A 26,307-nucleotide genomic window follows, 5' to 3' on the forward strand; every position below is an offset into this window, starting at 1 on the left:
CCACACAGGCCCCCCCACCCCTTCCCCCAGCTTCCAGCCCCCACGCTTCCCTCTGGTAACTGCTGATCTCTTCTCTGCATCTAGAGTTTGCTTTTGTTTCATTTGGTTTATTATGAGTTTTTTTAAGATTCCATAAATAAGTAAAATTATGTATATTCTGTGTCCATTCATCTGTCTTTGGACACTTAGGTTGTTCCCCTGTCTTGGCTATTGTTAATAATAGCACAGTGAGCACAGGGGTGCGAGTATCTTTCCAGATTTGCGTCTTCATGTTCTTCAGGTAAATGCTCGGCGTGGAACAGTAGTGGTTCCCAGTCTTGATTTTCTAGCGGGATCTCCATCCTCCTTTCCACGAGCGGCTGCACCAAGTCACCGTCCCAACAACAGTGTACGAGTGTTCCCCTTTCTCCACCTTCTCACCGGTAGTTGTTGCTGGCGGCCTTTGGGATGACAGCCATTCTAACAGGTGTGGCATGGCCTCTCGTTGCGGTTTTGATTTGCATTTCCCTGACGATTAGCAACGTTGAACATTTTTCCTTGTACCCGTTGGCCGTGTATATGTTTTCTTTGGGGAAAATGTCTATTCTGGTGCTCTGCCCATTTTTTAATCAGGTTGTTTGTCTTGTGGTTGAGTTGTATGAGTTCTTCATGTATCTTTGGTATTATCCCCTTACTGAGTATATAATGTCCAAATATTTTCTCCCATTTAGTAAGCGGCCTTTTGGTTTCAATGATGGTTTTCTTTAATGTGCAAAAAAGGTTTTTAGTTGGATGTCATTCCATTTGTTAACTTTTACTTTTATTTCCCTTGCCTTTGGAGTCAGATTCAAAAAAAAAAAAAAAAAACTCTAAGACTTAATGAGGTTACTTGTCCTGTTTTCATCTACTAGTTTTATGTTCGACTCTTCAATCCGTTCTGAGTCAGTTTCAGGTGTGATAAAAACCTAGTTGCGTTCTTTCCCACGTGGCCTTTGAGTTTTCCCAACAGTGTTTATTGAAACTGTCTTGTCTTCATCCTATGTTATTTTCTCCTTTGTTTTACATTCGTTGTCTAAATATGTGTGGATTTATTTCTGGGATCTCAATTCTGTTCCATTAATCTGTGCGTCCATTTTTGCACCGGTACCACACCGTTTTGATTAATACAGCTTTGGGTATAGTTTGGAATCAAGGCGTGTGATATCACTACCTCTGTTCTTGTTGTCTCTACTGATTTGCCTTTTCTTGGACATTTCATGTAAAGGGACTCGTATGCTATGTGGTCCTCGGCCTCATGCTTGACTATACGGCTACTGCTCAGCTGGCTTGTCTGATCTCTAGTCGGTGTACATTGCGATTGCTTCCACTTTGTGGCTGCAGTGAATATCTGAACATTGTCTTTGTATCAACATACATGTTTTTAATTGTCTTTGGTCGATTCCTAGGGTTAGAATTACTGGGTCTTATGATAAATTTATCTTCAACGTCTTGAGAAACTGCCAAACTGTTTTCCAAAATGGCAGTACAGTTCCTATTCCCATCAGTAACATGCGAGAGCCTCACGTCTCTCTGTCTCCTTGCAGACAGTTAGTATTGATTTTTCATTGTGGCCGTGTGAGTGGGTGTGCATCTTCTAGTAGTACCTCGCTGTGGTGTCACTTTTCATTCTCCTGATGCCTAATGGTGTTAAGTATCTTCGGATATGCTTCTCGGCTATCAGTATATCCTCTTTGGTAAACTATGTCTTCAGTCATATTTATATAGTATTAGATATGCACTGCTTTAACAGCATCTCAGAGAGCCCACAGGTTTTTCAAATTCGTTGGATTATATGTGATAAATGTTTATTATCTGTAACCTGTTGGACTGTTTGCCTTGTAACATTAAATGAGCATCTTCTGTGTGCAATATGTCAAACTAGTTGCTTTGTCAAATACTGACAGGTCCTTAACTCTTGAAGATTATGTAGAATTAAGCATACTGAAAAGTAGTTGATTCCTGCATGTTGAGAGCTGTAGGAGAGAGTTTTATACCGTGTTTTGTACTTCAGAGGAAGAAAGGAATCTTCCGTCTTGCTGGGAGAGACCGGTCGAGGAAGGCTTACGGAGGAGGGCGGGTTTGGGCTCTGTGTGCAGACAGACGAGAGGTTCTGTCTTCTGGGAGCGAGGTGGAGAGAACGTGCAGCCAGCTTGCACAAGCGACAAAAGCCTGGAGCAGCAGGAGAGCTCTGCATGTAGGAAGAAACACGAATAATTCGGTTGAGCTGTGCTACAGAGCACACGGAGATCAAGTCATTAGAAAGTTAGACCGGGTGTGCTCTCGAAGTGCGTGGAAATGCTGAGCAAAGGGATATGTATTTTAATATCAAGAATGGGGACCATGCAAAGATTTTCAGCCTTGGAGGGTCACTATTAAGTTGTTCTTCTGGAATATGAGTCCATAATTTACCTGTAGGTGAGGCTGGAGAAGGACAAAAGGGAGAACAAGATGTCGCCTGAGGGGACCTGACTTAGGGGAGCAGTCACAGAAGAGTGAGGGTCGGCAGAGCTGTTGGCCCCTCGGGACTCGCGGCTGACCGGCTCGTGGAGGCCCGGGCGGGAAGCCGAGACCTCTGCGCCGGCGCTGGAGGGGCTGGGAGTGCTGGAGGGGCTGGGGGGCTGGAAGGGCTGGGGGGGTTAGAGGGGGTGGAGGGGCTGGGGGGGCTGGAGGGAAGCCCAGGGGGCACTGGTGCATCGGCGAGGCGCGGGGGCCGGGCTTGAACGAGGAGGGCAGGCGATGCGTTTGGCCTGGGCTCTTGGACCGGATGTGCGCGTGGTCAGCACCTCTCTGCCATGCGACGCTGGGGCCCCGGGCCATCCTTCTGCCAAGCCAGGAGTAGGGAGACGCCGTGGAAGGGGGTGCCCGAGGCCACAGCGCCCTCCATCCACCATCCCAGGCTCCCTCGATGGCAGACACGCTCGGGTCTCTCTGCCGGATCTTAAAATGACGAACTTGGCACCCGGCTGAGACGCCTCCGCTCTGTGCTCTCCTCCGATGTCACTCTGGGCTGGGGGCGGGGGGCCTCGGCGACTCTGGACTTCTCAGTGGGGATCCTTCCACGCCCTTCCTTAGCACTTCCGTGGCCTCATCTGTTCTGACAACCCCGTTTCCTCGCCTCTGCGGCTGCTCATGGCACACAGCCCCCGGCAGCTCTCATCCCACACGCCTTGTTCTCACAGCAGCTTTTCCCATTGCTGTGATCAAACTGGAGCCTCCCCGGTGTGTCCCTGTTCCGAGGAGAGCCATTGTGTTCCAGCGTCTGTGTTGTCCCTCCCTCCTGAGACGAGGGCGGGCATCCGTGAGCACCGTGGTCACAGCTAAGGGCCTACTGTGTGCCAGGAACGTTCTTCACACACGTGGCCTCCCGTGGGGCCTCATAACAACGCCGTGAAGATGGGGTGTGGCCGCATTTCTCAACACGGTAACTGACACCTGCGGTCCCCCCCAGGTACTGCGTCCCCAAAACTGGTTCTCACCTCAGGGTGGTTAGAAAGTGGGCACGAGCCCCCAGAGGCTAGGAGCCGAAGCCTCTGCCAGACGGGTCCTGCAGAACCAACCGGTCCCGGGCACTGCCCACACCCGCCTGCCCACCGGCCCCGCTTGAGGTCCAGCACAGGAGGCTGCCGCTGCTCTGGCGGCCCTGGGACTCCGCGTTGCTCAGCAGCTGCTGACCCCTTCTCCTTCCTCTGGGTCCTGTGCATCACCTGCCTCATCAGCACGGGGGCTGCTGGGCTGCCATGCGTGTGTGTGTGTGTGTTGTGGGGGGGGGGACAACAGGAATTTGCTGTCTGCACTTGGAGGCAGAAGTCTGAGGTCAGTGTGTCTCCGGGCCTGGTTCCTTCTGAGGCCGTGAGGAGAATCTGTTCCAGGCTCCCTCCTTGGCTCGTAGACAGCCACAAACGTCGTCTTCCCTCTGCCTGCCCGTGTCCGGGTCGCCCATGTTTATAAGGATCCAGCCATAACAGACGGGGCCGCCACAATGACCTCATTTTAATCAGCTACCTCCGTAAAGATCTGAGTCCCTTCAAACAGGGTCACATTCTGAGAGGCTGAACCTGGGTCCTCGGCCTATGACTCTGGGGGGACACGATTCAGCCGTAACACCGGTCCCTGTACAGAGTGTCAGGGGTTACGAGGTCCTCTGCCGCTTCCCCAGTTTGAGGAGGGAGGCGTGGAGGGTGGGGAGATACAGACTTAGGGTCTTCTTCAGTGGAAGGGGCTTTGCTTGTCCCCAAAACTCACACAGTGTGGGATTCCACAGCATTGGGAGGGGTAGGGATCTTGGATGGCTAAAATTTTATGCCTGCATGTGTGTGTGTGTGTAGTGCATGCAGGCATGTGGGTGGGTGTGTGTGTGTAGTGCATGCACGCATGTGTGTGTGTGTAGTGCATGCACGCATGTGGGGGTGTGTGGGGTGTGTGTGTAGTGCATGCACACACGTGTGTGTGTGTAGTGCATGCACGCATGTGTGTGTGTAGTGCATGCACGCATGTATGGGTGTGTGTGGGTGTGTAGTGCATGCACGCATGTGGGGTGTGTGTGTGGTGTATGCACGCATGTGGGTGTGTGTGTGCGTGTCACAGACATCATTCTAGCTTTTACGTGCTGTCTAAGGGAAGAGTGATTTACTGGAACATTCTTTGTGGTTGGTATACCAGGTCTTTATTCCCATAACCCAGACGTCACTAAATTGCCTTTTACCAGCAGTTTGTGAAATCAGTGAGATACTCAGGAATAAGATTTATGAAGCCACTGAATATAAGCTATTAAAATAGAAAAAGCAAGATCATCTAGTAGAAGAGCTTGACAGTGAGGAGTGCGGGCCAGTTTCAGAGATGCTTCGTAAATGTCACGTTACTTTTGCAACTGTACTGTATTTAGCCAGAATTTACTGTGATTCTGATACCTTTGGAAAAAGCATACTTAGTCCCTTTTTATGCCTCTGCTGCTGCCGCCTGTCTCGCCGGGTGGTGCACACGAGGAATCTAGTCTCCGAAAGCGTTCTTAAGTGGTCGACGGTTTTTTTTTGGTTTTTGGTTTTTTCAAAATATTGGTATCATTATGATCTCAGCGAAAGCATGATTTCACCAAAAAATTATGTGGTTCATCATTTCCTCAAGAAGCCTGTGTTTTGTGCACAACTTTGGAATGTTTGCCCTGGGTTATAAAGCAGAGTTATCAGAGCAGAGACCTCATGCCAAACCAGCATCTTGCAACCAGTATTTTCATCAAGAATATACCTGAAGCCTGACTAAAAGATGAACAAGGTAACACAGAACCAAACGTCACCCATATGTCAGGATCAGAATAAATAACAAAAATAACCAAGGAAATGGGGGTTGGTCCAGGAAGACCTGTAGGAGTTTCGAGCTGCATAGAATAAAACCTGGTAGTTGCTGATTGAAAGGAGACAGAAGGCAGAGAGAGGCTTGGCCTCGTGCGGGGACCCTGTGGCCACTCCAGGTCCCACCTGCCTGGAGCCCTGGGAGACGTCTTCTCGGGCTCGTCCTGACAGGCCGCACAGAATCCGGGATGCTCTTGATGTTTACAAATTTCATCATCTGGTCGTTGTCCCGGTAGAGACGCCTGCGAGGAAAAGCGCCCACCGCGCTTCTCTGTGGGACTCGCCATCACCTCCGGAAATGCCTCCACGCCTGGGAGACGGCAGCCCAGCCCAGGCCGCTGTCTGGCTCCCGAAATAAGACCGGCTCTGCCTGGGTGGGAGCCGAACCCATCTGGAGGAACCTGATGCGGCTGATCGCAAACCTTCCCGTAAACACCAGCCCCCCGACTGTGAGATCCAGCTACACACCCAGAAGATACGTAAACGTGTTTTCCCTCCGGTGTCCATGCTTCCCGCACCCAGTCAAGCCAGAGGCACCGCAGACAGCACCTCGCTCCCAGCACTCTTCCTCTTCCTGGCTGGGTCTCAGCCAGAACAGGGAAGTGCAGAAATGAGCAATAAGAAAAGCTGGGCTCCTTCCAGGAAACGTGTCAAAGGAACTCAGACGGTCCCCACTCTGCTCTCTGGCGGTCGTGATAACAGAATGAGCCACCCGTCACGTGAGATCGGCTGGGAACAGTGACAGCAGAAAACACTTACCTGCCACTGCACCACCCCCCCAGCTCCTCAGGCCCAACATGACCCAGACTTTGGACTCGGCAGGTTTCTAAGTCAAAACCTCACATTCTGAGTTGCCTAAGCCCCAGAGGCGTGAGTGCAGGATAACAGCCAAGCCAGGGAAAGAGGTTAGGGGGCTCCAGGCTCAGACCCCGAGGAGCCATGGCAGTGAGGCCACCTGCCCCCACAGCTGCTCCACTCAGCTTCCACCCACCCACGCTCCCCACTCCTTGGGTGTCGAAGGAGGGTGGGAGCTCCAGGTGCTGGAAGGGAGAAGAGTGAGGGGGTCAGTTTAACCTGATCGCTTAGAAATGCAGACTTGGGGAGCAGCAGTGAACGTTCAAGCTCTTCTCTGTTTTTCTATCATTACTGTGCCATTCCGTCCTGATGAGATGCCATGAACTCAGGCATCCAACCTCGGTTTTCTAATCTCCAGGATGGTAATCAGAGAAGAATGCCCTCCATGCAGGTCAAGGGGCTTCGCTCGGTGCCGGCTCACATCGCCGTGTTGCTCTGAGGTCATTAGCGCTATGAAGCACCAGCGTTTTTCCGTGGACGGCGTTTCCTGGAGACTGTGAGGAACAGATGAAGGACACGGATGCAGCGCGCAAGACGAGGACGTGCCAGGGAGGAGGCCGGTGCCCTGGGCTCACCGAGGCAGTGAGGGAGGCATCGGGATCATCCCTGCCGCCTCCACCAGCTTTGGAAGCTGGAGAGCCCGGAGTTCCGGGGTCCGTGAGTCCAACAGGAATCTCCTCCTGGGCTGACACTTGTGGCTTGCTGGCATTTAAAAGAGAACCGTCATTTAAAAATGGGAGGTGCACAGTCTTTTTAACACGTTTACATGCTCTTAAAAAAGCTGAAACACAAAGAGAACACCACGCACTTCTTGCAATCCTAAGAGCAGGAAGGTAGAAATTTTCAAATCCAAACAAAATGAGAAACTGTGAAACTTAGTATTAGCGTACTTGAGGCAATTCTGTCACTGCGGAGATCCTGAAGCACCAGCCTGGAGCAGAAGAGAAGCCACCTGTCAGGTTCATCTACACACGTGAAGTGGGAAAAGTCATGCTCTTTCTCTCATAAAATCCTAAAACAGATTATTAATATAGCCAAGGACTGAGTTAGATTAATTAATTTAGTTAATTTGAAATAATGTAGCGTTTTGACAGCATAATTTAGTCTCAGCTCAGTGATGAAAAACGCACTTTGAGAGCCTTCCCCAAGTGTTTCAGTCTTGAAGTCATTTTAATTTCATGTTGATCTAATTAAGTCATTCCTATCACGGAGGAAGGAGAGGAAAACGCAGCTCCTGAGTTCAGGGTCATGTGGACATTAGCGCGCTCGCCTTCTTCCTGGGGGGCTGGAAGGCTTCCATCCGCTGATGGGCGGTCATGGATGGGTGAGCTTCCCCGCAGCCGGCGTGCTCCGCCGACGCGGGGCTGGTGAGTCCAGGGCGGGGAGGGCGGCTCGGCGGCGCAGCAGCCGCGGCCCCGGGAGCACTTCCGCGGCCGCACGGGAAGCCCGGAGCGGATGGAAACCAAGCCGCCGGCCGCCACCAGCGACGGACGAGGCTGCGCACGCTGCTGGATGCGAGCGGCAGACACGAGGGTGCCCCCTGCCCCAGACTCATGGTGACACGGGGGAGACTACGTGGGCTGGGGGCGGTGGTTGTGAAAGGAGAGGAAGGGACCCTACATATCAGCGGTAGGAGGGGACCTCACCAAAGGGCGACCGGAGGCCCACGGGGAGGAGAGCTGCCATCGGCTGTGCCCGGCCGACCCTTCCCCATCCTCCTGCCCTCCCGGGAGGGGCGCAGCAGCTGGCTTCCCAGCGTCAGGGCAGCGCTGGCAGTGACTACTACGCCTGCTTCACCCTCCTGCGTCTTGTTGAACGCCAGGCAAATGGCTTATTTGGGGGCAGTTACAAGGCATTGGTGATACTTCAGAGCTAAGAGGTCATGAATATGACCAGTGTGGCGCCCTCCTTTTTCCCGACAGCACCGAGGCCCACGGGGTTAAATGACCCTTACAGACGGCTGGTCTCATGTTGAGACCCAAGGTCCCATCCCCACCTCCCGAGTAGGCTGACTTCCTAGTGTGCACTTGAAATGGGGAGTTTTTTAGGGGAAGTAACGCCCAAGCGACAGGAATAGCAGCACAGTAGGACCTGCATCACAAAAGCACAGGGACTGTTGGCTCCAGGTGGGCGGAGTTGCTCGGGGATGGGGTGGGGGCTGAGCACACCTGCTCTCCTGTGGGGCCTCCCCACACCTGTGGGCTGCTGGTCCTGGGAGCTCCAGGGTCCCCTGGCCCTGAGCTCTTTCCCCAAAGGAGCTCCATGCTGCAGCAAGTGCCCTTCCAGCTTCTCTCAGCCTCCTGGCTCCCTGCCCTCCTTCTAGAAGGTTCCCCGAAGTACTTTCATTCCACGGGCTTAGCATCCTCCTCCGCAGGAGGCAGTGGCAGTTCCAGGTCTGGTTTCTGTTTTCGTATTCTCTTCTTTTGCTTGTGTCTCTGGTCAGTGGTCCTTTCCACCCACTGGCCCTCCCTTTGCAGCCTTCACCCTTGCGGTAGCCATTGTCCCATCTCGCTCCCCATGGCTCCCACCACCCTGTGCCCTCCCCTTCGCTGTCATGCTCAGGCCTTGATCGCCATGCCCGGCCAGCTCCCTCCCCGCCTGCCTCCTGCCCACAGGGAGGGAGCTTCGAGAACACACAGCCTTGGTCAAAAGGGAGGGAACCAACGCCCAGGGTGCCCCGCCCCCCGACAGAACAGGACACCTGCTATGGGAGAGGGGCTTGAGGGCCCTGCAGTTCCAGAGGCTCCCTCCATCCCTCGCCCTCCCACCTTCCCCCTCCCCCCTCCCTCCTCCCTCGGCAGCGCTCCCCGGGGACTGCCCGCTGCCCTTCTGGCCTCGCTGCTCCCTTGAGCTCCCCCAGCAGACAGCCTGTGTCCACATCACCCAGGGCTGTGGGTTCAGGCCCCGGGAGGAGCAGCTGCAGCAGGCTCACCACACACCCGTGCAGGACACAGACGCTATGTTCTCTGGGGGCGGGGCTGGCATCGCGCTGCCCAGATGACGCCACTGTGCCCAGCACTGTGTCCCTAAGGACTTATCCAGCCCCGAGCACCACTGACATCAGGTCAGGCTGGAGGGTGCAGGGCAGGAGGGGTGAGATGCCTGGAACCTGGGCTGGGAGCAGTGATGTGGGGTGCTGTATGGGCAGGGCCGCTGAAGTGTTGGGCCTCTGGCTCCCTCTCTGAGAGCCACGCAGGGAGCTCTTCTTGGGCAGATCCCAACTAGCTGCTTGACTGATTCTGGAGCCATGGACACAAGTAGGAGGTGCTAGTGTAGCCTGGAATGTACCCTACTGTTCATTTTCCAAAAGTATCAAGTAACAGAGCCCCAAGGTCATGGTTCAGAATCACTCCGAGTAATTCGAATATGGTAGATTCTTAAAAGTATCTGTGCCATCAGGAAGTGTCTCAAATACCCAGCGAGGCTGTGCTGTGGGAGGCGCATAGCGAACCGTCCTCACCCCAGAGCCCGTCATGGCTGCATTTCAGTGGGAGGTGGAAGGAGAGCGCCTTGAGGGCAGAAGTGCAGAGGTGCCAGCCGGGCTGGGGAGGCTCTGGGAGCCCTGCTCGCCCAGGGACAACAGGGGAGTCAGGCAGGAGCCAGCACCAGACTCCTCAACCCTGTCCTGGTGGAACCGTGCAGCCCCCCAGTCTTCTGCCAGCGGGGGCACGGCCCACCCTTCGGAGGGGCAGGCCCGTGCCCTCCCGTCTCCCCGGGTTAGAGCTTTATGTGCATGCTCATTCTGCAATTATCATCCCCCTTTCCTCTTCTCTAAAACTTAAAATTCCGTCTCAACTAAAATTAGTTCCTTTTCAGTGCAAAACACTTACCCTAAATCCTTTGGTTGGTTTTTAAGGATTAATGCAATCATTGGAGAATAATGACCCTTTTTGTACCTAAATAGGAACTGGGGACCCATTTACTTTCAAATTCAGAGGGAAAAGCCCAAACAAACGTGCAGCCGTCTCCTTTGCTCTGAGACTAAAGGTTCCGGATCCCAGGCAGACGGAATCCCGGAGCCCTGGGCGGTGGGGGCAGCTCTCAGTGCCTGGCAGCCTCGCAGGCACCTCCCTCTTGCTCTTCTGACCCCTTGTCTCGGAAATCAGGAAGGGAAGGGGGAGAGGGAAACCTCTGGGGTGACCTCCCAGACCAGATCTTGCTTCAGTCTTGCCGTGACCAGGAGGCGTTGGGACACTGCCTGTTACTCAGAGCGAGGACACTGAGAGGCCTGCCCAGAGTTTAGGGATTGGTACCAAGTTGCACATCGGTCAGCAGAAGGGCCGAGCTTTGGGCCCAGAACCTGGTGTGTGCAGCGTCCCGGGTGCCCTTCCTGTGGAGCCGCCCCACAGGGCTCCTGCTCCTGCAGCCGGGGGCCAGCAGCTTGGGTTCAGGATGCCCCGTGGACCCCAGCCCACAGCCGCTACCCGCGCCACTCGCATCTTCACGCTGTGGCCGGAGCCTGGTGCCTGGCACTGCCCAGCGGGGGTGATGCTCCCCCCCGCGGCCCGCTCCCGGCTCCGGACCCTCTCCCCGGCCCACTCCTGTGTGAGGCGCATCCGGGAGGCGATCCAGGAAGCCCTGCGTTTCTGACAGGATGGGACCTGGAGCAAACGAGGGCCGGTCCTCACAGTCCGTCGGCATCAGGCAGGACCGCGCGGGGAGCTGAGTGGGTTCCGAGGGGGTGTTTGTTGCGCAGCCGCGGGGACTCGATGCCTGCACGCCTCCAGGTCTTGTTCTGCTGGTGCGCGTGGAGCACTCAGGGCCCAGGCACCCACCTCCCCTGGGGGAGCCCACCCGGCCTCCCCTGGGCGCAGGGACCGCTCGGAATGCCCAGCCACGCCTGGACTCCCTGGAGCGGCACAGCTGCAGGGCTCCCCGGGCCCTGTCCCTCCGCCTTTCCAGTGTCCTTCCCCCAACCCCCAGCTGGGCTCCCTCCCTGCCGCCCCAGTGCTGCCCCAGGACCCGCCAGGCACCCCTGCGAGCCTGTTAGAAAGTCTGATCCAACCTCTTTCCAGACCTACTGGGCCAAGTTGTGCTTTTTAACAATATAAGACTTGGGCCCTGAATAGGAGCTACTTGGATACATTCTTGCAAAGTGGCAAAAATAGACAAAGCAAAATAAAATAATGGTAGTACCAGTTTTGTTTTTTAATTTGGCATCATTTTGAAAACACTGTTTAGTGTTTAAAAAAATAAGACGTAAGGCTGAAAAAGCACATTGCAAAGTGATTTTTGTGTGTGTTTTTTTCTTCAGTCTTTTTAGGGCCACACCTGCAGCATATGGAGATTCCCAGGCTAAGGGTCTAATTGGAGCTGTAGCTGCTGGCCTACACCACAGCCACAGCCACACCAGATCTGAGCAGCGTCTGTGACCCACACCACAGCTCTTGGCAACTCCGGATCCTTAGCTCACCGAGCAAGGCCAGGGGCGGAACCCTCATGGATACTAGTCGGGTTTGGTACCGCTGAGCCATGTTGGGAACTCCAGTTTTTTTTCTTAATTTCACTGAAAACCCAATTTAACATTTAATTTATTTGCCAGTCTCTCTGACCCGCCGTGGTGTTTGCTGGGCTGGCCTGGTGTTCTTGCAGTAGGAAATGCTGCTGCAAGAAATGAGTAGATTTTAGCCTCTGCAGCAGAGAGGAAAGCTTCAGAATAACCAGTACCTGTTGTCCTCCTGCCCAGACCATCAGTGGAGTCTCGTCTTGCCAAGAGTTTGAACTCTTAACACCCTGGAATATTCGGCTGTTTTATGAGCTGCTGACAAAGTAGCTTGACGACCACTTAAGGCTGTAAGGACACCCAGATTTCAGGAGATTCCCTGGCAAGCAGTGTCCTTACCCAGCTACTCGGAGTCTGCATCCAGGAGGTTTGAAAGAAAACCTGTTGTGTGTGAAATAAAAATTCACAGAGTGGAGAAGGGGCACAATATTCTCGTCATTTCCGTTTTTATCCTGCAAAACTTCTCTTAAAAAAACCCCAATATTAATCATGCCATTGTCGCTTCTGCCTTCCATTTCCAAGTAGCAAACAAGAGGGTGCAGTGAGAAACTGAACTGAGAAAGTGGGGACTATGACCTTATTCCTCATTGTGGCAAAATTCCCCCCCCCCCCCCCCCCCCGCACAGGCTCAGCCTCCAGTGCAGAGTCACGCCGAATTGCTCGTGCTGTTCTCCCTCTCCCTCCATCACAGGGCCTCTCTGGTTCTACCTTAGAATCTCTCTCCATCTGCTCTTCCTCACACACGGCCCCCATCTCTCTGCGCGGCCGCCTTCAGTGTCCTGGGTGCAAGACCCTGGTCCCTGTCCCTGCCTAAGGCTGTTGTTCACACAACCGTCATTTTTAAAACTTATTTTATTGGAGTTTAAATGATTTGCAGTGTTGCATTAACTTCTGCTCTACAGCAGGATGCTCAGTTATGCGGACATGTGTATGTAACATGCGTAACTGGATGTTCGTCTTCGTCTTCTCCCCATGGGGGTTGATCGCAGGAGTCTGAATCGAGTTCCCCGTGCAGGACCTCCTCCATCTAACAGTCTGCACCTGCTTGTCCCAAACTCCCGCTCCTTCCCTCCCCCACCCACCTCCCCCGTGGCAGCCACAAGTCTATTCTCTATGTCTGTGCATCTATTTCTGTTTCACAGATAAGTTCGTTTGTGTCGTATTTTATTTTATTTTATTTATTTATTTTTTTTTTTGGTCTTTTTGTCTTTTTTGTTGTTGTTGTTGTTGCTATTTCTTGGGCCGCTCCTGCGGCACATGGAGGTTCCCAGGCTAGGGGTCCAATCGGAGCTGTAGCCACCGGCCTACGCCAGAGCCACAGCAACTCGGGATCCGAGCCGAGTCTGCAACCTACACCACAGCTCACGGCAACGCTGAATCGTTAACCCACTGAGCAAGGGCAGGGACCGAACCCGCAACCTCATGGTTCCTAGTCGGATTCGTTAACCACTGCGCCACGACGGGAACTCCCGTTTGTGTCGTATTTTAGATTCCGCGTGTAAGTGATATCATATGGTATTTGTCTTCCTCTTTCGACTTGCGCTTAGTATGAGAATCTCTGGTTACATCCATGTCGCTGCAAATGGCATGATTTCGTTCTTTTTTTATGGCTGAGCAGTATGTATATACACCTTCTTTATCCACTCCTCTGTGGACGGACACTTAGGTTGCTTCCGTGTCTTGGCTACTGTAAATAGTGCGGCCGTGAACATTGGGGTGCACCAACCATATTTGCAAAGTTTATGAGGAAAATCCAATTAGCCACTCCTTAAAAGAGTATAAGAAAGAAAAGTAAACCAGAAAAGACGATAATTCTATGAAGAAGCGTTAACGGAGTGACTAACCAGTGTGTCTGGACGTGACGGGACCTTCCGGTCTTGGGCAAGGGCATGTCTGATCATAGTCCTCCAGAGTCAGGACTCAAATTCCCACAGATCACACTCTAAAAAAGCCCCTAAGGTTGTGCCCCAGCTAGTAGGAGGTTAGGAGGGGCTTAGGACTAGAACAAGCCCCACTAGTGGTCTGGATCCCAGGGGGAGTGTCATTGTCCATGAACTCGGACCCCGGCCTGGAGACAGCATCCGTGGCTCTGCGGGTGCTGTTGGCCTTGCACCTGTCAGAGGCACAGGGCTGGTGCTGGTCCTGTGATACCAGCAGGAGGCCACCAGCGACCCATTCAGCCACCGCAGGCCCCAGCAGCAGCACACCCTCAGCCAAAGCACGCGGAAAGGAGAGAGGCCAGGCGGGGTGACCGCAGGGCAGGCGCAAAACGTGCCAGTGGCTGTGCTTGTGCTTCCACCTAGTTTGCGTGTCCCAAGGGCCATGCATTTCCTGGAGTCCCCTTCAAGACCCTGATCTAAAGCATTCCTCGTTTTGAAAGTACAAAGTCGGGCCAGGATTTGCAGTGTGGCCACCAGGGCCCTGGGATTCGACATCTCGGCGGAGGCTGGACCACCCCCTCCAGAGCCACGCAGCCCCTCCCACATCCTCCTCCCCGCCCCTGCTCCGCATCAGACGCAGGGCTCACAGCCACCACACAGCCCTGCTGCTCACCGAGGCCTGCCGCTTGCCTCCACACCACTGAGCCCAAGGCTTATCTTCCTGGAGGGCCTGGCCACGGACCCTCACCAGTGCGACGCCAGCAGGGGGACAGAGGGCGGTGGTGTCCTGCTGCAGGGGCCCAGGCTGTGAAAGGCCGTGGAGGGAGCCGGAACTGAGCAGAGCAGGCCTTCGGCTTGGCCGCTTTGGCTGCTTCTCGTGTTTCTTTTACGGAAGCACCGTCCAGAACGGAGGAGAGGAACACAGCAAGGGTGGGCTTCCTGTTGCTGGCGACACAGCTCTGCAAGGACTTCCTGCCCTGTGAGGCTGGGGTGTGTCCCCTCCAGGTACAGAGGCGTGATCGCCAGAGCGCTCCGAGCCCTGTGCCGGGGGGATTGTACAGAGGCTTCATCACGCAGGCGGGATGTGTGATCATCCTTAACGCCATCCCCAGCCCCCCGCCCCAGGAGGGGCAGAGAGCGCCAAGCTTTTGGTCGTGGCCTGTCCTTCTCCCATCCGGGAGCCCACCCAGAGTCACCTCATTAGGACAAAAGATGCCCCTGCCACCTGGGAAATCCCTAGGGACTTGGGTGCTCAAAGCCAGAACTGGGGTGTCCTGCACGCCCCGAGGCTGTAGCCATCACCCCCTCCCTTGGCGGGGGCCCCGGATCAGCTTCCCACACGTGGGGACCGAGTGGCTGCAGGGAGCTGCACCACCATCCGTCCTCCTGTCTTTGTCTTCCTGGGCTTCACAGAGGCAGAGCCAGAGCTCACCTCGGCCCGCTTTGTCTTGTGTCCAAGTGCCGGAGGGATTTGTGTTAAGCAGCTGTGATGGGAACTGTCATTTGGCTCAGTTTGTGGTGGCCCCTCAGCACCTGCAGTCATTCTCTGGCTTGACCGGCCCAGGGCACAAGCCCCCCCCCTCCCCCGACCTCGTGTGTCCGCCCTGTTCCCCCAGGGGTTCTCAACCCCTGCTGTGGCTGGCGGGGACCTCACTTGTCCTTTCTGTCTTAATACCCAGCGTAACTCCACAGGCCAAGGTGGGTCCCGCCACAGAATATGCACCTGGGACCTGGGGAAAGGCCAAGGTCAGTCCATGGACCTGCTGGGCAAGCCGTGCCCTGAACTTGGGACCGGATTCTGTTGTCCGATTCTTAAATGACTGATGCGGACACTTAAATGTCGTGTCATTTGGGGTTATCGCGCATCTCGGCGGCTCTGGAATGACCTTGGGGCCCTCCCTGGTGCCTGTGCTTCGGCAGCTGCGGATCCCAGGAAGGGACCAGGATGTGTTGCTATATACTCTTGCCCCAGTGTCATGGGTCCCTGTTTAAGGCCGCTCTGGGCTGAGTCAGGATGTGGGCTGCCAGGTTCTGTTTGGGGAGCTGCATCAGCCTTGGGCTCGGCCGAGCATCCTCGTTGGCCACCCCTCCAGGCACATGGGGGTGCATCAGCAGCCGCCGCAGACCTTCCTGCTGTCACTCGGCCTTGTCGCTCACCAGGTCACCACCTGCTTCTGGCGGTTATGTGCCACCGCTTGGTCTTAGCTTTCTGGAGTCCGTCCTCCCTGTTGAGATGCGGGGACCTGGTTCATTGTCCTAGTCTGCCATCCGCCCTGGCCTCAGGCAGCTTCTCCAGGACGGAGTCTTGGCTTTCGTCGGGCTGTCCTGGGCCTCTGGGGAAGACGGGCATCTTGTGGCTTCTCTCCTCTGGGCACTGAGTTGACTCCCAGCGTGTGGTCTCTGTGAGCCTCGCCACCCGGCTCCTGGAAGCCGCCTGGCCACCCCGCAGCTCCTCCTTGTCCACTCTAGGCCCCCGTCTTCCACCAGCATCAAAGAGCCAGTCCCAAGGCATCTCAGGACGGTCCTGGCACCCTTCCGGGCTGAGTCACCTCCCAGCAGCACCCCTGCCCCCGTGGTCAGAGCTGTCACCATCCACCCCGCCCACTCCCCTTCCTGCCAGCACGGCTCAGGCCTCAGGCTCATGTCGCTGCAAGCACCAGCCCCTCCCACCCGGGCTGTGCTCAGACCTGTCTGTGGTTCTGGTCCAGACACTTGAGGGGCGGTGGGGCAGGCCTCACCTGCCAGGACATCGGCCTCCTGGAGGCAGCCTGGAGGGTTCAGGGCAGGGGGTGTTCACTGTTCCCAAGCAGGCCACCCAAATACCTCTGGAGTTGATGGTCCCATCTGAGCCAGCAGAGTCCTGACGTCACAGAAGGACTGGCCAGGACCGGGATTGGCCCCAGCATTGGCATGGTCCCGTCTTGGCCAGTTTCCAGCAATGCCCATGGCAGGGACACGGCTCCCCACCCCACTGCGGGGGCTTGTCTGACCTTGGTGGCGGGCTGGCCAACTGGCACCTGTCTTCCCTTTCTTCCAGGCTCAATGGCAGGTGACAGAGGTGGCACAGTCCCCATCCTGAGCGCAACACTCGTTGGCCAATATGGCTGTGGGGCTCTTGGTCCCTTGCTGCCCCCTCTCCACAGGCCACGCTGACCTTCGTGGGGCCTGTGTTCCCTCACTGCAGAGGGACCCTCTTGGCGTTTTGCATCCTAGGGCCACTTTTGGTTAGGGTGACCTGCCTGCTGAAAGGCCATGTGTGTGGAGACCCCCAGGCCAGGCATACCTCCTCCCACCGTCGCCTCCCCTGACAGACGCCAGGCCAGGAGCTTGGGTGCAAGCGATGCCGGGAAGCTCGCGGAGGGAAGAGGCAGAGCTGAGCTGCAGAGTCAGGGCTCTGAGAGCTTCCTGCGCCGCCAGGCGCCTGAGTGCCTGTACCGTCGGGCTGTTGAAAGGCAAGAGCCTGGGTCAGCCTCGCAGGCAGCGAGTCCTCACTGGGGCAGGAATTGCCGGCCCACGGCCTGCCTGCGCGGACTGAGCGGGTCTCTCTGCAGGGGCCCCTGGGGCAGAGGCCCGGGCCCAGGGCAGGGGCTGTGAGGGAGCAGACGGGGCGGGGTGGTGGGGGGCGGCGCGTGGGCTGGTTGCCCCCCAGCTGCGCAGTCAGCGAGCACAGAGCCCTCCCTGTGAGCGGTGCCTGCCTGGACCCGACAACTGAAGGAGCTGCCGGCGTAGCACAGGCGCATGTGAGCTCCAGTGCACACGCGCGCACACACGTGTACACATGCACCCACATGCACATGCACATACATGTGCGTGCGCGCACACACACACACACACAAGCTCCAGTGTGCGCACGCGCACACACGCACACAGACGCTAAACGTAAGGAGGCTTCGTGTGACATCAGCCACTTTGAAACTGTCTTATGTCAGGAAACTACAGAGGTTTTACTGAATTTTTAAAATATGTCAATTAGGACTGAGCACCAAGGAAACACTGCTTTGCCCAGGCCCTGTGCAGGCCGCTCAGCATGCAGGACAGCGGGCACTCGCCCTGGCCGCTTCCCTTTCCCGGGCCTGTCAAAGGAGGCAGCAGGTGACATGTCACAGAGGGGCTCTCACAGAGAAGCCACCGGCAGAGTCCCTCGGTGACCCTGGACTTCCGCAGTGGGTCATGAATTCTGACTACCCGTCCGGCTCTGGGGCCAGAATTGCTGCCTCAAAAGGGAGAGGCTCATTGCAGGAAATGAAGCAGAGAATTAAACCAGCAGCAGTCAGCGGAGGGAGGGTCCAGGACGAACACCCCTCCAGGGCCCTGCCCCATGGAGGAGGAGGAGCCCCCTCTGGCCTGGGGGCAGCAGGGTGGACAGGCCCCAGTTGCCACGCTAGGGCTGGCACCATGCCGGCCGCCAGGCACGATGTCACGACTGAACGCACAGCCATGAGCTGAACAGGCGAGGTCCCTTCTCTCCGGGGCTGAGGGTCTGACGGGGAGACGGAAGCAGACAAGACGCAAGGGGCAAAGTGTGGGACGCTGAGGTATGGGGCGTGGAGCCGTGCAGGTGCTTGAAGACTGTGACACCCGGTGTGTGAGTACACACTTCCGCTTGCACCTGACACTTGTGTCAAGCAGGCACTGCAGGGGCCCAGAGACCCCGAGCCACCTGCCCAAGGTCACACAGAGCTGTATTTACCATGCTTTTGACTTTTAAATAACTACTTTATTAAGACATCATTCACATACCATGCGATTCCCCTACTTAAAGTGTGCGATTCAGTGATGTATGTGCACAGCTGTACAGCCACCAATCATTTTTAGAACATTTTTAGAATGTTCCTCACCCCACACAGGAGCCCTAACCCTCAACCCTCATCCACCCATGGCCCCGCAGCTGCTAACCTGCCTTCCATCGCTCTTTGTCTGTTTTGGAAACTTGCTGCAGTAGGCTTATACAGGATCCCGCCCTTTGTGTCTGGCTTCTTTTACTTTGCATAATGTTGTCAAGGTGCATCCATGTTGTAACACGCATCCGTACTTTATTCCCTTTTTTAAGACCTTATTTTTTAGAGCAGTTTTAGGTTCACAGCAAAATTGAGAAGCAAGCACAGACATTTCCATCTACCCTCTGTCCCTGCATGCACAGCCTCCTCCACCGTCAGCATCCCCACTGCCAGCAGCCCCACTGTCGTCATCCCTACCATCAGCCTCCGCACCATCAGCATCCCCACCGTCAGCATCCCCACCATCAGCATCCCCACCATCAACCTCCCCACTGTCAACATCCCCACCATCAGCATCCTCACATCAGCATCCTCACATCAGCATCCCCACCAGCAGCATCCCCACCATCAGCATCCTCACATCAGCATCCCCACATCAGCATCCCCACATCAACATCTCCACCATCAGCATCCCCACCAGATGGGACATTTGCTAAAATGGATGCACCTACACTGACATTCCCGAAACCCTCTGAGCTCTGCCCATGCACCCTCCCCATTATAGCCACTCATCTTTTTGCTGTCTGCATAGTTACACCTCTTCCAGAATGTTGGGCTGCCTCGCTGAGCTTCCTGCATCTAATGGGAGAACATGGGGTCCATTTGGGGCCCGCTCACAGGGCGCAGGCTTGGGCTCCAGGTAACCCTCCACCAGGAATACAGCACCAGGGGCACCAGCTCAGCACAGATGGCCTGGGACATCTAACACCGGCATCAGAGTGATCTGCAGCCTGACCCCTAAGCACGGCTCCACCCGCTCCCCGATGCCCAGACTCCCGGTCCCCACCCAGGCGGGGTCCCCACCTGCTGTCCCAGAGCCCCGCAGGTGGCGGGCGGGGGAGCTTTTAAACAGCAGAGGGTGACCCCTCAGGCGGGACGCCCAGGATCAAGACAAGGCAGGTTCTGTGAGCCACCCGGAGGAGGGGGCTTTAGGGCCTCCTTAAGGGCGCCGATCCCATCATGAGGGCCTCATCGCCTCCCAGAAACCTCATCACCCCACCGGCGGGGGCAGGTGGCCTCAGTACATGGGATCGGGGGCACAGCTTCAGACGACAGCACCTGGGGAGTGGTTGGCTCCAGGTGGGGCAGGGGCCCTAGTCAGGCCCCTTTTTCCTGAGGGGAGTGTGTTTTCCCCCCTTTCAGAGGGGATTTTTGGGGTGGAAGTGCTTCCAGGAAACGCTGGGGTGTCTTGGGAGAGGGCCAGGAACTGGGGCACAGGCGCATGAGGCCTGGGGACCCGGGAGACCCTTCTGCTGACTCACTCCCCAGATGGTCATCTCCGGGTGACAATGACGGCACCTCCCCTTGGGGCAAGGCCATTACACCACACTGCAGTTTACAGCTTCAAACTCGCTCTCCCACCGCACTGAGGACCCCGAGGCAGAGCCAAGCTCCTCACCACTCAGCAGGCCCGCGGCCCAGAGAGGGTAGAGGACCCGCTCGGAGCCACAAAGCTGGCAGGATACGAGTCAGGATGCCAGCCGCCTTCTGGCTGGCTGTCTGTCCTGGCGAAGGGCTCTCTCCCGCCCTGAGCTCCCCATTCCCAGCATCGTCCACCCTTTTCCCTAAAATCTAAGCCCGGCAGTCACGTCCTGACTGAAGACGCGCCCGGCCCAAGTTCCTGAGCGGCGGGTGTGGGGGGATTTACAAAATCAGCAAGGTCAGTCTTTGGGGAGCCAGAGGCCGGTGGAGGCGATAAGCAGCTCCAGGCATTGGATCAATCCGGAATTGGCGGTTCTTGGGGATGAAAAGTGAGACGCAACTGCAGAGCCTCTGAAAGGAGAGGAAAGCGCCTCATCGTCCCACCCCGCCCTTTGCGCGGAGATGTCTGCATGAAAACTCGAAGCTTCCTTCTTTTCCTGGGAAGAGCGACACCCTCCACAGAGAGAAGGTTAAAAATGGGCCAAAGACCTTCACAGAAGCCTCGCCAGAGAAAGTGTGCAGATAGCAGCGGGGTGTGCACGAGAAGGTGCCCGCAGCATGTGTCTTCAGGGGAATGCAGACAAGGACCGGGCATCAGCCCTCCGCCGCTGCTGGTGACAGGGGCGCCATCAGGCACCATCGCCAGGGAGGCCTCGGTCACCACTGCCAGGAACACCACCTGGCAGGGCCACTTGGGTAGACAGTTTGGCGCTTCTCACCAAAGGCAAACTGCAAGACCTGCTCTCCACCCCCTCTGTGTCTGCCCGGAGGCACCTGAAAAAGAGAGGACGCAGGGGGCGCCTCCTCTGCACCCCCTCGTCTGCCCGAACTCCTGCCTCACGGGAACTCGGGGTCACAGGTCCCTCCCAGGGAGCCTCACCACCAGGAAGACTGATCTCGGCACAGGAGGGGAGCCCAGAAGTGGACCCCACACCCAAACGGACTGTCACGATCTGTCACCACCCATCCGTCCTCCACGGGCCCACTCCTCTTCCCTAAAACCACCACTCTCCCCAGAGGCCTGCCCCGCTTCCGCGGCCGGGGCGGTGTGGAAACTCTCACACCTCACTGCCTCTGGCGGCCTCCACCGTGCCTGTGAAGCCCGCGTGCTCACCGTGACAAAACAGAACCGCGGACACCCCTTCTCCTCTTAACCTGCCCGTTGTGGGTTTGTCTCGTAGGCTGAGCCCTGAGGGTGGAGGAAGGCGCCTCCCCCCGTGCTGACCAACTCGGAGGGTCCTGCTTTCTAGCCCACGCCCGGGAGGGTGCCTTAGGGGGAGAGGGCTTGGGATCCAGGAAGGCCCGAGTTGGAAGCGCAGCTCGGACTTACCCGCTCTGAGCGCTGCCGAGTTATGGAGCCCGGGAGCCTCGGTGTGTTTGTCGGGAAGAGAGCGATGATCCCTCTGTCAGGAGGTCAGTGAAGATGAAAATACGTGACATGATGTATGTAAAGCACTGGACACAGGGCTCGGCAGACCGGTCGCCTCCCCGGATCTAAAGCACAAACAGCTTAGAGATTCAGCCTTAAGATAAGGTCCTCAGGCGGTCTGTCCACCCGCACGCGTGACCGAAGCTCACGGTCTTGAGACGCCACAAGCACAAGCAGTGTCTCCAAGTTGAAACAAAAAATGGACTGTCATCCCTGGAACACAGACCTACTGGCCAGCCCCTTCTTAGTCATCCAGGCTGTTTGAGACAAGAATCAAGGTTATATCCTGTATCTCTTAGCAGCTTTCTTGTCCTCCATCTAGTTAACGTTGTGTTTCAAAACCGTTCCGGCAAGAAGCAGGGGTTAAAACGCCCGTGTTGTGTGTATGCACGGAGACACGTGAACACACGTTACAGGGACTCCATAAACCTCACTTGTGTTCTAAGTTCTGTTTACAGACGTCGCGGTGGGGTCAGCAGTTTCAGTGATAAGGTGCGCCTTCCTCGTCAAGCCAGTTTTCTTTTTTTCTTTCTTGACTTTTTAGGGCCTCACCCATGGTATATGGAGGTTCCCAGGCTAGGAGTCTAATCGGAGCTATAGCCGCTGGCCTACACCACAGCCACAGCAACTCCAGATCCGAGCCATGTCTGTGACCTACACCACAGCTCACGGATCCTTAACCCACTGAGTGAGGCCAGGGATCGAACCTGCAACCTCATGGTTCCTAGTTGGATTTGTTTCCGCTGCACCACAACAGGAGCTCCAAGCCAGTTTTCTAAGCCAGGACTCCGGGGTGGAGTGAGAAGCACACCTGCTGTGGGGGGACGTGGGGTCGGTCTAGCTCTGCCCAACACGCCGTCAGTTCTTGAAAAGCCCTTAACCTTCCTGAAGCTAAGTTACATCATCCCAAACGTGGGAAGAGTAAAACTCCTCCTTCGGATCACAGAGGTGGGGTCAGGGTAAAATTAAATGATAAACTTTGAGAAAGTGTACAGTGAAAGCTATCCAGACAGGGTGGTTTCAGGCGTATCTGTGTACATTAGGTGTAAGGTATCCAGGCAGAAGGACTGGTTACTATTAGAAGCAATGAGAAAAGAGCAGAAGTCCTCGGCTGGCCGGCTTCGCTCACACCTGCTGCGGACAGCACGGGCTCGATAACTAGCTGTCCTGCGGAAAGAGCACATCTGGCGCTTACTTAAGAACCCTCCTCTGGATGATCTTAAACCTCCACCTTTAGAAGCACCTGGAATCGGTGTCCTCGGCTGCCGCAGACCCACATGGGCTCCGATAAATGCAAGGCAGTCCGTGTCAAAGCCACACTCCTAAGCGAATTCGCTGGCTGCTCCCAGTGTCCGCAGTTTCCCTCCTCCGGTGCTGATGGAAGAGCGAGGGCAGGAGCGTTCGTCTCTGCTCGGTGCCACGTCCCCCGCGGTGCCCGTTACGCCTGAGGCCCCGCAGGCCCCTCAGTGAGGACCCTGGGCTTGGGCAGCCTCCGTCCTCAGCCAGCCCGTGCCCACCAGAGTGGCGCCCAGGCCCTTCTGTGCCAGCCCGCTCTGACTCCCCAGACTGGGAACAAGCAGGGACCTCAGACGGAGAGGACGTAGGCAGGCGCGGCGTTTGTGCCGCGGACGGAGCTCAGGCGGGGAAACCTCCGCCCTAGGCGCGAGGTCCCCCGGGGCCTTTGGGAGGCAGGTGGCGAGGTCGTGAGAGGAGCCCTCTTGGTGGGATTAGCGTCCTTATACGGGGGACCCCAGCGAGCGCCTCGGCGTGTGGCCACGCGCAGGACCCTGGAGAAGGTGGCCCTCTGCGGCCCAGAGCAGGGCTGTCACCAGAGCCGGCCACGCTGACCCTGGCCCTGGCCGCCCTCCTCCTGGCTGAGAGGGAGCGATGCCTGGGGTGTGCGAGCCCCCAGTCTGAGCTGTTTCCAAACAGGCTGCTATCCAGCGTGCTTGCCAAGGCTTCTGTCGTTGCTTCCTTTTCCCCTGCAAGTCTCATATAAATGAGGCCACGGTGATGTTCCCCAAATAGTCCTAATCCAAACATCTGTCCTATTGGCCAAATAAATGAAAATAATCCAGAAAAATCCGATTTTTAAACAGTAATTTTCCCGCTGAACTACCTGCTATAGGAAGCATAAGGATGCTTTGGCCAGCTGTTGCCCACGTTCGGTTGAAGAAAATGCAGCCATTGATAGATGAGAGTCACGAGCCGCGGTGGCTGTGAGGTCCCCTCCCTCCCGCTCGGCCACACGCTAAGGCGGAACGATCATAGGTTTTCTGCCTAACTTGGTAACGGGCTGACCAGAGCCTCTGTCTCTGGGGCCAGGTTGGAGGACCTGCTTCCTGACTGGGGGGAGGGGGTTGCATTTGGGATTTGGGGATTTCGATCTTGTTTCCTGGGGCTAAACGGGGGGTGGGGGCACCCTTTTTACCAGGGAGGGCAACCTACTGAAAGAGTTCTCCTGGGTTAAAGGACAAGTTCCCTACTTAACAACTGGGCTTTGGCTAAAGTTAATGCACGAGCAAGTCACTGTCTTTTGAACTTAAAATTTCGATGCTTATTTCTCTTTATGAAAAAGCCTGCACATACAGCGTCATTACCGTAATGAAGATGCAGCGCTTCTCTCCCGGGGTTTACGGCGACTTAACATTCATTGTTCAGTTTGCGGAGGAGTGTCAGCAGCATGAAGGGAGGGGGGACCCCAAGGAGAAAGCACCTTGATTCTTAGGCGCGGGTGGGAGGAGTCTTAGGCAGAGCAGGTGAAGCCGTGGGCAGCGGGCACTTCTGGGCGGCATGTGACATCCTGGTCTCTCGGGGCAACGGCTCTCCTCTGCTGGAGGGCATCCGTCAAAGGGAGGCCTTGACTGTCCTTCTGTTGGTGGTGTCTCCTAATAAAGGAATAATTTGCATGTCTGTGGTGCCTTTCATCTCTGAAGGCTGCACAGAAGCTAAATTATTTAGCTTTATCGTAACGCTGAGAGGTGAGTCTCTCTGCTCCCCTGAGGCGCTGATAAGCTGCAGGACCTCCCCAAGGGCACCATTCAGAGCAGAGCCCGCAGTCCTGCTCCGGACCTGCCTGCCTCCTGAGTTATGTTCAGCTCATCAGAGGACGTGTCTCCCCCCAAACAGGTGTCTCTTTAAACCCCAGCTGGCCTCACCCTATTATGTGTAGACAGAGTCAGAGCCAAGCAGGGCCCTGGGAAGGTGGCACCTCCGCGGGGGGTTTCTCCTCCCTTTCATTCCCTTGCTGGTGAAGCGTTCACCCCCTGCTCGCCCGGGGTCCCTCCCAAGGGCAGGCACCAGGACAATGCAGAACCTCATTCCTGCGGGGCCCGCTCAGCCCACACCCCAGCCTGTCTCTTTCGCATGCTTGTGTGCCATTTATGAGAATAGTGCAGGCTCTGTTTGAATAAGAGAGCAATGCCAGGATTGTGCCCCTCGGCCTTCCTGATCAGGACACGCCAGGTGAGCTCGAGGCAGGATTTGCAAGGCAAAGAAGAGAACGGGGTTAGGATTCCAGAGGCTGTAGAGGCCGAGGAAGAAGCTGAGGCTGCAGGATGAGGAGCCTCCCCCACCCCAGGTCTGTAGGCCTGATCGAGCCCAAGGATGAGACGTGGAGTTTCATTTGCTTGTCTGAACTTTTCCCCCAGAGGTATTATGGAGTCTCTTTCCCAAGCGACATTCCTTAGGGGGTATTTTTTAATGGCTGGTGAGCCAAGCCCCGTTTCCTACAACGTTTATCATGAAAGTGACTGTTTCTGTTGGGGTTTGGGAAGAGGTGCTCCTGGATTGTCTGAGATGTGCTGGTCAACTCGCTGAGCCCCTGACAGCCCCTCACCCCTCACCCCCCGGGGTCCCTTGGTGAGAGGCGTGAAGCCTGGCACCCAGGCCCGAGGGCTCAGAGTTTGGATTCACTGTGCTGGGATTTGCTCCCTCTGGTGTAACCAGGTGTCTTGGGTAAGAAGCGTCCCTCTGCCACCTAACACCAAACCTCCTGAAATTACAGGAGGAGAAATGCCGCAGGCAGCCCAGGGCCTGGGGCTGCACTCCGGGCCGTCCTGTCCCCGGCTGGGCAGCCGCAGTGGCCGGGGTCTGGGTCACTCACAGCTCTGAAAGGCCCTGGCAGGATGGAGCTTTGTTTCCAGCCCTGGGCTCCTCTGCTCCCAGGGCTCCGCTGGCCGCACAGAAATGCTTGGGAGGTGATGTCACGAAATGTACCCAAATCAGCCTTTCCGCTGCTGGGAGCTTGTTCACATGGAAAGAAAGAAGCTTCAAAGACGGCCTCTTATTCCTCCGAACACGATTTCAGGGCCTCCACGTCTACCACGTTCCTGCCCAGAGGGTGGAATTGGAGGGGGAACAGCCCCTGAAATGTGATTATGTGCAGGGCCGGGGGTGGGGGGTTCTACTCAGGGCAGGGCCGGGAGGGGGGTCTGCTCAGGGAAGGGGGGCCCTGGGCTCCGTCACCCTCTCTCAGGACCTCGCCTCTGCGCGCCCGCACTTCCTGCCGTGTGGCATCTCTGAACCTGCTCTGTGGTTGGTGCGCTTGCTGGCGGCTCTCTGCGCGGTGTACTCACGGGGTCGGTGGTGGCCTGTGCGGTGAATTCGGTGTGAGGTGTGCACCAGGCGCCCTGGCCCCTCTCAGATCAGCACAGCCTCCCGCAGACGGGGGTCTAGACTCCAGTGAGGAAACCGCCCTCAGCCCCTTACAGGCAGGTTTCCGGTGGAGCCTCCTCGTACCTGTCTGCCCTGTGTCTTAGCACAGTTGGTGTCATCCGACCCCCCACCCCTCAGGACTGGCACAGCCGGGAATACAGTCCAGCCTGGGTCGGTACCAGATCTGTGGCCTGGCACGCTG

At 56.3% G+C, this 26,307-nt stretch overlaps 1 protein-coding gene across 3 annotated transcripts in view; it reads left to right on the plus strand.

The window, feature by feature from the left end:
* Nucleotides 1-26,307, plus strand: part of LOC102159132 (uncharacterized) — a 448,204-nt gene that overhangs the window by 261,635 nt on the left and 160,262 nt on the right. The gene's annotated exons all lie outside the window — the stretch shown is intronic.

This window comes from Sus scrofa, chromosome 10, assembly GCF_054392235.1.
Source record: "Sus scrofa isolate SSC_HxYL_T2T_F1_AM1 chromosome 10, Sscrofa_HxYL_maternal_Yorkshire_Landrace_v2.0, whole genome shotgun sequence".
Classification (NCBI taxonomy): Eukaryota; Metazoa; Chordata; class Mammalia; order Artiodactyla; family Suidae; genus Sus; species Sus scrofa.